Raw genomic sequence first — 12,917 nt, 5'->3', positions numbered from 1 at the left:
GATCAGACCCGATATTTTTACGTGGTCTCCGCACTCGACAGCTCCACCGCGTCGCGGATCGTCAGCCTGCTTGAGAACCCCCCGGATGACCGCAAGTATGAAACAATCAAGGCGCGGTTGTTACAGGTCTTCGGGCTTGTAGTGTATGTACAGAACTACTTTTACAGCTCCTGTATACTGTAGTACTGGCAGTGACCACACCTGTATATAAGCCTTGCACATGCCTCTGTACCCCAGTCTTGAGACTACCCTCCTCCAGTAAATATCTGTTTATTGTTAAGTTACAGCATCCGTGTGGTTATTGAAAAACACCATACTCTCAGAATCACGGACCTAACAGTGGCGACGAGTGTCGATTCGAATCTACCTGCAACTCTGCATTTCCCTTCGAGGATTCGCTCTGGAAGGGCGGTGTAAGAAAGTCGAGGCCAGGAACACGGGCGTCGACCACAAGCAACCGCCCAGTCGTCCGGCAGAGAGTGAACATCGCAGGGGAGGCTGTGGAGAGCCGGGCTTGGTTCCCCAGCCACGACGATCAGCAAGAGACTGACAACAGGTCCAGCGCAGACCCTTCCCGGACAGTGGCGGTTGGAGCCGACCGACAGCGGAGAGAAAGCCGAGCAGCGTCGAAGGGGTAAGACAGAGGGTGAAGTGCACAGGGCGCAGCCGGGGGTTGAAAACCGAGCGGCGTCGAGAGAAAAAAACAAAAAAAACAAACCGGAGAGAGAGAGGGTAAAGCAACAGTCAGGTTCAGGACCGAGCGGCGTCGAGGAAAAAAAAAAAAAAAAGAACGCGCAGAGCACAGCCAGGGCTCAAGGGCTGAACATTGTCCACGGGGAGAAGAAGGGAGAGCGCGGGAGAAGCCATTGAGCCGCGGAGAAGAAGGAAGAGCGCGGGAGACGCCATTTTTAGAAGCCGCAGCGGAGAAGAAGGGCGAGCGCGGGAAGGAAGGAAAGCGCAGGAGATGCCATTTTGTGCCAGCGGAGAAGAAGGGGAAGCGCGGGAGACGCCATTTTTGACAGTTAAATCACACCCAGGGATGCCGAAGAGTGGCAGTATCTCTACGTTCGACAATGAAGTCGAAGATTGGGCGACATATGTGGAACGTATTGAGGTGTACTGCAGGGCGAATGAAGTGCCAGATGCTAGGAAAGCACTGGTTTTGTTAAATTCCATGGGTGCAAAAACTTATGGGTTACTGCGAAATCTAATAACCCCAGAGAAGCCGGTGACCAAGAATTTCGAAAGCATAGAAGAAATCCTACAGGACCACTTAAACCCCACACCGCTGCTGATAGCAGAACGATTTAAGTTCCATAAAAGGAACCAACACAAAGACGAAAGCAATGCTAAGTACCGAACGGAACTGCGCAAGCTATCGAAACACTGCCAGTTTGGAGCGGGACTAGCAGATACGTTACGGGACAAGTTTGTGTGTGGGCTACAAAGTGAAGGAACCCAGAAACAGCTTCGATCAGAAAAGGATCTTAAGCTGGACAAGGCTTTCAGTATGGCAGTATCACACGAAGCAGCTGCAAGGGGCGCTGCAGAGATACAACGGAGACCGCAAGAATATGGCACCAATGAAATGTCCTATGGAACAGGGAAGTGCTATCGCTGCGGCAGAACAACACATGACCAGAAGGATTGTTGGTTCAAGGACCAAGTGTGCAGACAGTGTGGGAAAGCAGGACACATAGCAAGAGTCTGCAGGTCTGGGAAGAAAACCAACAGTAAGAAATCTCCACAGGAGAAGTACAAAAAGGTACACCAGGTGATGGACAGTGGTTCAGACGAACAGAAAAGTGACACAGTGTGGTAAACCACTTTTATCGTTCACTATTGTTACACTATGGTTATCACTGTTTATATCATTACACTATGGTTATCACTGTTTACACTGTTGTATCACTACACAAGGTCACCTCTTGTCATGCTGTTATACCTGGGCTGACCACAGCTGACTCCGCCCATGGCTCCGCCTGCTTGCCCAGGTATAAAGGTGGTCGACTGGCTGGTATTCCTCCTTGTTGGACCCGATCACCCACGAGGGTGGGCTCTGTTATTTAGCCAATAAAAACCGATAGTTACTATCTTAACTCGTCGCTTTTCATTGGATGAATTGATAGGTATATCACACAGACTCCGGAAGCAAGGAGCTGGGTTGTCTGAAACTACATAAGGTAACCAAAATGGAGGATCACCAGACTATCTGGGTTACACTCAAGATAGACGGAGTCCAAGTGAAAATGGAATTGGACACAGGATCAGCCCTAACAGTCATAAACCAAAGGGACTACAAGCGGCTATTTTCACATATACCCTTGAAAGCTACAGAGATTGTCTTGAAGACGTACACGGGGCAAAAAGTCTACCCCAAAGTAAAAATAAGGGTGAAAGTGATATATAAAGGCCAGGAAATACCTAAAATGGATATATATGTATCACCAGATTAAAGAAGTATGGGCTACGAGCTAATCACCACAAGTGCGAGTTTTTCCAGAAACAGATCTCGTATTGTGGCGACATCATCGATGAAGAGGGGTTACATAAGTCCCCTGAAAAGATTGAGGCAGTAGTCAAGGCTTCAGCACCAGAAAATGTGTCACAACTGAGGTCGTTCCTCGGGCTGGTAAACTACTACCACAAGTTCTTGCCAAATTTGTCCACGGTATTACACCCACTGAACACCCTACTGCAAACAGGGGTACCATGGAAGTGGAATGACGAACGTAGACGAGCTTTCCAGAAGTGTAAAGAATTGATCACATCAAAAGAGGTGTTGGCCCATTTCAACCCAGCACTACCAATTCATTTGGCATGTGATGCATCACCCTATGGTATTGGAGCGGTGCTGTCGCACAAATTCCCAGATGGGTTGGAGAGGCCAGTAGCCTTTGTGTCTCGGTCACTAACCTCAGCCGAGTGCAACTACGCCCAGATTGACAGGGAGGCCCTCAGCCTAGTATGGGGAGTAAAAAAATTCAACCACTATCTGCATGGGCAGAAGTTCACCTTGCTGACTGACCACCAACCACTTGTCTCCATCTTTAATCCTAAGAAGGGCGTTCCAGTGATGACTGCACAACGGTTACAAAGATGGTCCCTGTTTTTGGGGCGAATCAATATGAAATAGAATATAAAGGCACGAAACAGCATGGGAACGCTGATGGGCTATCGCGCCTGCCACTGCCTACTGTGGAGGAAGCACCAGCAGTGGACCCTATCGAGATATTTTATTCGTCAATAATTGAATGATTGCCAGTAACGAACGCGGATATAGAGAAGGAGACCCACAATGATCCGACGCTGTCTCGGGTATATGATTTGACGGTGAGGGGATGGCCAACACATGGCGACTCACTGTTACCAGCATTCTCATCCAGAAGAGAACAGCTGTCAGTATGCCAGGGGACAGTGATGTGTGAATCCAGAGTGGTGATTCCACCCAAGTTAAGGGAGAGGGTGCTAAATGAGCTACATGAAGGTCATCTGGGGGGAATGAAAATGAAAAGCCTTGCTAGGGCTTATGTGTGGTGGCCGGGAATCGATCAACAAATCGAAGACCTAACCAAGAGCTGCTCAGGATGCCAGAAGGTCCGAAATGCACCACCACATGCCCCTCTACACCCATGGGAGTGGCCCTCCTCTCCATGGCAACGGGTGCATATTGATTTCGCTGGTCCATTCATGGACTCAATGTTCTTAATAGCAGTGGATGCTCATTCGAAGTGGCCTGAGGTGATAAAAATGTCCTCAACCACTACAGAGAAAACGATTGCAGTCCTACGGACCATATTTGCCAGGAACGGTTTGCCAGAGCAGATTTGCTCTGATAATGGACCACAGTTTGTGTCCGAAGAATTTCGAAAATTTATGAGAAGGAATGGGGTAAGGCATTACACATCCGCCCCGTATCATCCAGCCACAAATGGATTGGCTGAGAGGTTCGTACAAACCTTTAAGAAGGCGATAAAGGCCATGTGCGACGATGAAATTCCACTACAGCATAAGGTGGACAATTTCTTATTAGCCTACCGAAATGCGACACATGCAGTTACCAACCAGACCCCGGCCATGATGTTCTTTAACCGAAGGTTGAGATCTCGTCTGGACTTGCTCAGACCAAATGTGCGAAGAAATGTTGAGGACAAACAATTCCAGCACATCAATGAGAAGCCGGCAAGGAGCTTCAATGTAGGACAACCAGTCTTGGTCCGTGACTATCGAACAGAGAAATGGCAACCCGGAACGATATGCACAAGGCAGGGGCCATTAATGTACACAGTGGATGTCGGGGAGGACATTGTGAGACGCCACGTCGATCAGATCTTAGCATCACAGGAGCGAGTCAACCCCATGTCTCGAGTACCTGGGGATGAACCCGACGTACCGGTAGCATCTACCTCAGAACCAGTAACAGTGGAACCCGATGAACTACCCGATGAAAAGGGGCCAGAATCGCCTCTGCACCAAGAACAAGAACCTCAGGAAAGGCGCTATCCCGAAAGGGTCAGGAAGCCGCCCCAAAGACTGAATCTATAAATGGACTGTTGTTGTTTAATGTACATGTTAAAGTGTTAATTGTCACTTGAATATTAGGGGTACTACTAATCTAAAAGGGGAGGAATTGTAGTGTATGTACCTTTTAAGACAGAACTAATTTTACAGCTCCTGTATACTGTAGTACTGGCAGTGACCACACCTGTATATAAGCCTTGCGCATGCCTCTGTACCCCAGTCTTGAGACTACCCTCCTCCAGTAAATACCTGTTTATTGTTAAGTTACAGCATCCGTGTGGTTATTGAAAAACATCATACTCTCAGAATCACGGATTTAACAGGGCTCACGCAGTCGGAGCATGCCTGCCGACTACTCGCTATGCCTGGCCTCGGGGACACCAAGCCATCTGAGCTCATGAGCCAAATGCTCATGCTCCTTGGCTCCGAACCGGAATGCTTCCTCTTTAGGGAGCTCTTCCTCAGTCAGTTACCGGAGCAAGTACAAGCTGCCCTGGCCAGGTCCGAAGTCTCAGACTGCACAGCGCTTGCTGCCGAAGTGGACAAGATTTTCGTGGTGACGCAGCAGTACTGCGCTGCCACGAGGCGCCCATCCCCCACGGACGCCACCCCAGCTCCTCATTTATATCTAAGTTCTTTGTGCATCCCTGATTATAATCGCTCAACCATTGGTGACCGTGCCTTCTGTTGCCTAGGCCCTAAGCTCTGGAATTCCCTGCCTAAACCTTTCCGTCTCTCTACCTCTCTTTCCTCCTTTAAGACGCTCCTTAAAACCTACCTCTTCGACCAAGCTTTTGGTCACCTGCCCTAATTTCTCCTTATGTGTCTCTGTGTCAAATTTGTTTGTCTTATAATACTCCTGTGAAGCGCCTTTGGGCGTTTTACTACTTTAAAGACGCTATATAAATACAAGTTGAAGTTGAAGTTGTTACTGGAGACTACATTAACTCCTGGTGAACTCTTCCCAGAGATTGTACCAGCTATCTTCTGGGAAGTGTGCTCTGGAATTCCAAACAGAGTAATGCTCCAGGTACTTAGCTCCTGCAGCAGGACCTCTCTTACTGCATCACAGGATCTGGTTGTTCTCCTGCTGTGATGCTCCATTTCATTTGGACTACATTGCCAAGTTCTTCAGTGACTTCATCTTGTAGGCTCAGCTCTGCTTCACAGGCAACTTCAGGCAGCAGCATTCCCAAATTCCAGCCACGTGCAGGTGAACTCCCAAACTCTGCCCATGTTGTGGCAGAGCTCACCATAACTATTTAAACTGGGACAGAGCCAGAAATTGAGGAAGAAAAGGACATGCATTAAGAATCAGGCTGAAGTGCCATCACACTCCATTTCCATCCCACTGATGTCATCATCAGAAATGCTATCCTTGGCAATATTCAAAATGCAGTTTTGAACTAAAACAGAAGAGTTAGGGTATGGAAGGGAAGAGGTTGGGTAGACAAATGGCTTCTTCTCATTCTTAACTTTTCTTATTTTTATATTCTTCTCAATCACTTACAGACACCACATTTATTATTCATTCCACACACTGTTGCAGAATCATTTTAGTCTGATCATTAAAAAAAAACCATTAAAAATATATCTCCTTCAGATTCCCTGAAGTACTTAATGTCAGCTTTTGCAGTATTCAGGAATCTCAGGAAATTAATCACAATTGTCTCTGTGACAAACAAATATTAATCCCTGTGAGTATGAACAGCACCACTGGTTTCTGTCAGGGACCTCCAGCAGAAAATTTCCCAGGGTTTGCTGTAGGTATCAGAGATCATTATATTAACACACTGCTGGAGGATGGTGAGTGCTGAATCATCTCATTTAAATTCCCGCCCCCTGAGCTAATGATAAAAGTAATTCTTAAAATTCTGACAGGTAATAGTTCCATTATTCAAACACTGATGTTCAAATTCTTCAGTAACCTTCATTGTTATCAAATTTCCAGGGCTCCTCCCAGATATTGTACTGAAACTCTACCTTAATCTTCTTATAACCTGATGAGCACCTCTACATTATCCAGTAGAACAGTTGTTTGACAAGAAGACTGGAGTTTCATTGTTATAGCATAAATTAAGAATCACAGTGTAAAATACAGAAGTAGTTCAGATTCACTTCGACATTGCTTCTGGGAGCAGGATCAGCAGCTGTCGAAACTGTGGCCTCCAACTAGAAGGTGCTTCATTTATATATTAATTTGGAGCATGTCCATCCTGCACACCATTTCCCACCAGGACGTTAGATCTGAATCACATCCATATGCAGTTGTCGTTCACAGTTGCTCGACAGTGATACTTATGCAGAAGGTCATGGAAAGGTCACACTAATGTTATGGTAAGTATATTTCAGCCATTTCTTACCATTTTTCTTCATTTTCTTTATTTTCCTGCTGGCACTTTGGTATTCTTGAATCTTTGCATCAATTATTGTAAATTATTTAGTTTTTGACATGACTGGCACCAATGGGTTCCCCAATGGAAATTCCCCTATCTGAGGTACTTGGAAGAAGAACAAGACCAATAAAGGGATGATAGCAAAATACTGCAGATGCTGGAAATCTGAAATAACAACAGAAAATGCTAGAAAAACTCAGCAGGCCAGGCAACACCCGTGGAGAGAAATTAGAGTTGATGTTTCGGGTCGAAACCCTTTTTCAAAACTGGAAAGGAAATAAAATAGATCGAAGGCAGGGCTGCGATAGAACAAAAGAAGTAACAGAGACATTAAGAGGTATTCAAAACCAGACGAGATGGTAATAGGACAAGCGGAGACAAAAGACGGCTAGGATTAGGTGTGAAGTGTACTGGCAGGATGAGACACAGCTGCCACCTGGACTATACTTCCTCCCACCCCGCCTCCTGTAAGGACTCTATTCCATTCTCCCAGTTTCTCCATCTCCTGTGCAGAGGTAAGTGTGTGAGGTGTGTGTAAAGTGTTTTAATAAGTTTTACTTACCTTTACTTCTTGTCGAGGAACCAACTAGAGATCAGGCCATCTTAGACTGGGTATTATGTAATGAGAAAGGATTAATTAGCAATCTTGTTGTGCGAGGCCCCTTAGGGCGGAGCGATCATAATATGATCGAATTATTCATTAAGATGGAGAGTGAAGTAGTTGACTCAGAGACTAGGGTCCTGAATTTAAATAAAGGAAACTACGATGGTATGAGGCACGAGTTGGGTAGGATTGATTGGGGAATGTCACGCAAAGGGTGGACGGTGGATAGGCAATGGCAAACATTCAAAGATCGCATGGATGAACTACAGAATTTGTTCATCCCTGTTTGGCATAAAAATAAAACAAAAAAGGTGACTCAACCGTGGCTAACAAGGGAAATTAGGGATAGCATAAGATCCAAGGAGAAGACATATAAATTGGCCAGAAAAAGCAGTAAGCCTGAGGATTGGGAGCAGTTTATGATTCAGCAAAGGAGGACAAAGGGATTAATTAAGAGGGGGAAAATAGAGTATGAGAGTAAGCTTTCAGGGAACATAAAAACTGACTGTAAAAGCTTTTATAGATATGTGAAGAAAAAAGGATTGGTGAAGTCAAGCGTAGGTCCCTTGCAGTCAGAATCAGAGGAATTTATAATGGGGAACAAAGAAATGGCAGACCAATTAAATACATACTTTGGTTCTGTCTTCACAAAGGAGGACACAAATAACCTCCCAGAGATGTCGGGGAACATAGGGTCTAATGAAAGGGAGGAACTGAAAGAAATCAGTATTTGTAGGGAAATGGTGTTAGGGAAATTGATGGGATTGAAGGCCAATAAATTCCCAGGGCCTGATAATCTACATCCTAGGGTACTTAAGGAAGTGGCCCTAGAAATAGTAGATGCATTGCTGGTCATCTTCCAAAATTCGATAGACTCTGGAACAGTTCCCATGGATTGAAGGGTAGCTAATGTTACCCCACTATTCAAAAAAGGTGGTAGAGAGAAAACGGGGAATTATAGACCAGTAAGCCGGACATCGGTAGTGGGGAAAATGCTAGAGTCCATTATAAAAGATGTAATAGCAGAGCACTTGGAAAACAGTGACAGGATCGGAAAAAGTCAACATGGATTTACAAAAGGTAAATCGTGCTTGACTAATCTACTGGAATTTTTTGAGGATGTAGCTGGTGGAATAGATAAGGGAGAATCAGTGGATGTGGTGTATTTGGACTTTCAGAAGGCTTTCGATAAGGTCCCGCATAAGAGATTAGCGTGTAAAGTTAAGGCACATGGGATTGGGGGCAATGTACTGACTTGGATAAAGAACTGGTTGGCAGACAGGAAGCAAAGAGTTGGAATAAACGGCTCTTTTTCTGAGTGGCAGGCAGTGACTAGTGGGGTACCGCAAGGATCTGTCCTAGGACCTCAGCTATTCACAATATATATAAATGATCTAGACGAGGGAACTAGATGTAATATCTCCAAGTTTACAGATGACACAATGCTGGGTGGGCGTGTGTGCTGTGAGGAGGATGCCGAGAAACTCCAGTATGATTTGGACAGGTTGGGTGATTGGGTAGAAGCATGGCAGATGCAGTATATTGTGGATAAATGTAAGGTTATCCACTTTGGTGGCAAAAACAGGAAGGCAGATTATTATCTGAGCGGCAACAGATTGGGAGAAGGGGAAGTGCAACGAGACCTGGGTGTCCTTGTGCACCAGTTGCTGAAGGTAAGCATGCAGGTGCAGCAGGCGGTTAAGAAGGCAAATGGTATGTTGACCTTCGTAGCGAGAGGCTTCGTGTACAAGAACAAGGATGTCTTGCTGCAGTTGTACAGGGCCTTGGTGAGACCACACCTTGAGTATTGTGTGCAGTTTTGGTCGCCTTATCTGAGGAAGGATGTTCTTGCCATGGAGGGAGTGCAGCGAAGGTTCACCAGACTGATACCTGGGATGGCAGGAATGACGTATGAGGAGAGATTGGGTCGATTGGGCTTGTACTCGCTGGAGTTTAGAAGAATGAGAGGGGATCTCATTGAAACTTATAAAATTCTAATAGGACTGGACAGACTAGATGCAGGAAGGATGTTCCTGATGGCCGGGGAGTCCAGAACCAGGGGTCACAGTCTAAGGATAAGGGGTAGGCCATTTAGGACAGAGATGAGGAGGAATTTCTTCACCCAGAGAGTGGTGAACCTGTGGAATTCTCTACCACAGAAGGCAGTGGAGGCCAATTCATTAAATATATTCAAGAAGGAGTTAGATATATTTCTTAAGGCTAAAGGGATATGGGGAGAAGGCAGGGACAGAGTACTGAATTTGGATGATCAGCCATGATCTCATTGAATGGCGGAGCAGGCTCGAGGGGCCGATTGGCCTACTCCTGATCCTGTCTTCTATGTTTCTATGTCTATGTTTCAATGTTTCTTCCTGCAAGCTTCCTCCCTTCAGGTCTCGGGAGCCCCTCAGCTCACCGGCACAGAAAGCAGAATGGCCGCTGAACTGTCAAAAGCTGCAGCCTTCTTCTTTCTGCTCAGGAAGGCTTTCTAATTGAGTCTTGAGTAAAGACTCAACTTAGACAGATTGTCAGTGTTTGACAGCTTCACAGAGCTGTCAAACAATGACATTTCATCTGTCAAAAGCTCTTGTCAGATGAAGCGTCACTCGCTGACGTCACCTGTAATTGGCTTTCCCTTAATTGGCCTGCTAAACCCGCTAGGTGGGCTTAACTAGGTCAATCAAGGAAAAATAGCGTGGGTTGGCCATAAGTCAATGGAGGCGGGACTAAAACCCAACAAATGGGAGTCCCACCTCCAAAAGCTCCCCATTGACAAAATCCAGCCCAATGTGTCTGGAGACAATGCTTCTATATAAATGAGGCGGTGTACATCCCTTTGAAGGCAAAGAACCACCCTGCTGTGCTACATGCCATTGATTATGACATTTTATTCTGGTTGGGAGCAGGTTGTGTGCTCTGCGCACCTATCAGACCTTTCTCTGAAATGAGAAAGTTGTGAGTCTAACAGTACAAAAGAAAATCTTGCACTGTGTAGTTGATCCATTGTTGCTACAGTATAAGTAGGGTGAATTCAGTCCAATTGCAACTGAGTTTTATTGTGGAACTGCTTTCAAAGACTTGAATTCTCTGGTATCTATTGTAACATTTGCCCAGCATGTAGCAGTAGCCCTGTGGACATGACTATGGGGCTCACCTTTTGTTTTGTAAGTGCAATTTCATGCCTCTGTGACTACCTGTGAATGGATTCAACTCGCATGTATTTCAGCTAAGTTCTAGAAGGACTGTCAGTAATTGTGGACTAAAAATAAAATTCAGTAGTTCTTTAAATAACAGCCAAAGATTACACTAAAAGCTTCTGCAGCCAGTGAAGGGGTTAAATGGTTCTGCTGGCTTTAGAAACACTTCATCTTTCTCGCATTCCAGACCAAAAGATGAAGTGCAGCTCTAATCAGACTCAGCATGCAATGGTTCTGCACCAATCAAAAAACCCTTTGATGATGCCCTGCAAAGGATTGACGTTAATATAACTCAGATTAGAGAAAAGGGTTGTTAGCCTGAATCTATAGAACTTCATCAATTTGAAGTGTAGAGGTACTGATATCCGGGAGAGGAAACTCTCTGGAGTCTGTCTAACATTAGTAAAGATTGCATCAAATTTTAGTTATGAAAATCTAAACAACCTAAATTCCTACAAAAATTTGCTGTTAAGAAATACCTGACATTATAATGCAATCATTGTTGGTGGAAATGTTTAATTATTTGACTATCACCAAGGTTACATTTAGGTTAATTATCACCTCCCGCCCCCCCACTCATTTTCACCTCCTACCCTGAAAGGAACTGCTGGCTCATGCTGAGGCACGGCTCATCCAGTATTTGTGGTACATCACCCGAGTGGCTGGCAGGGTGTGAAAAAGCGGCCTAGATAGTGATTGTTGGCAGATTAATGATGCAAAAACCATGACAGCCAAACCTGTTTCAGTTCGTGCATGACATCCACACACATGCTCTTGCCAGCACGAGTTACTGGACTGCAATTAGTAGCAGGCACCCTTGCTAAATTTTTTCTTTTTTTAGCCCAGAGCTGCTGAGACCAATCGTAGCACCCAAACACTCTTCATCGCATCTCCTCTCTTCCTGTTCTCTATCCACCTCCATTCTCATAGCACAGTGAACGTGGGATCTTCTGGTTTTTATAGCTTAGGACTACAAAATAGCATCTTTTCCCGCTAGGCCATGGGAGGGGAGAGAACTTTCAGATTATTTCTACTGCATTGCTAAATCTCTACGAAGATGTTAACATATTTTGAAGTTGAACATTTACTTATCCCTTTAAGTTGCTTACCCTTTTCACTAGTTTCCATGTGTCAATGAATTTGTAGAAAATGTTGATTTTTTTTTGATATTGGAACATGTTGAGGTATTTCTTTGACAAACAGCTTTGCTGAAGTGTTTCTGCAGCTCAGTCAAGAGTGTCAAATAAATAAATCACTTTTAGAACAGATTATCAGATGCAGCATTATGTAAATCCAAAGTAGCCATTGAAGTATTGGTAGAATGCATGAAAGTATTAGTGAAGCATGTGGAAGTATTTAGTTGGGTACATCTAAGCAATAAGGAAGTATGTTTAAGTATTAATGGAATAATTGGAACTCCTAATCGATCTCCCATGTTGCAGATAGGGAGTAAAGATCAAGGACACTTTTCAGGAGAGGAGAGGGGAGGGGATGGGATGAGGGAGAGAGAAGGGAAATGCAGGGAGATGGGGTGGAAGAGTAGAGGAGAGGAGGACAGAGGAGGGGGGAGATGTGGGAGTAGAGATGGGGAAGGGAGAGGTGTGGAGGAGAGAAGGAGGGAAGGGGAGATAATAGGAGGGAGTGAGAGGAGGGGAGGAGAGGAGAGGAGAGCAGATGGGGAAAAAGGAGGAGAGGAGGAAAGAAGGAAGTGAGGGAAGAGAGGAGGAAGGACGAGAGGCGAGGAGCAGGGTAATTGGGGAAATGAAAGGGGCAGGGAGCAGAGGAGAGAAGAGAAATGGTTGGGGGAAGGGGATAGAGGAGAGAGGAAAGAGAGAGAGGAGGGTGGGGAGAGGGTGAGATGGGAGAAGGCAGAGTATGGGAAGGGAGGAGAGGTTGCACGGGGAGAGGAGGGGCAGAGGAGAGAAGAGATAGAGACAATGTCTATGACTCTATGAGATGGAGAGATAAAGGAAGGGGAGAGATGAGAAAGGAGATGGATAGAGAGAGGGAAGAGGAGATGAGAGCAAAGGCGATCAGGAGATGGGGAGGAGATGTAGTGATTAGGAGAAAGAAAGGGAGGGGAGAGAGGAGAAAGGTGGTGGATAGAGAGAAGGAAGAGGAAATCAGGATTGAGATAATCAGGAGAGAAGAGCGGATGAAGAGAGAGGAGAAGAGGGAAGGTGAAGAAATGGTGAGACA

The sequence above is a fragment of the Somniosus microcephalus genome, chromosome 1 (assembly GCF_052327205.1).
Source record: "Somniosus microcephalus isolate GS21.2 chromosome 1, FLI_Smic_1.0, whole genome shotgun sequence".
In the NCBI taxonomy this organism is placed as follows: Eukaryota; Metazoa; Chordata; class Chondrichthyes; order Squaliformes; family Somniosidae; genus Somniosus; species Somniosus microcephalus.
Note: the sequence above shows the minus strand (reverse complement) of the source record.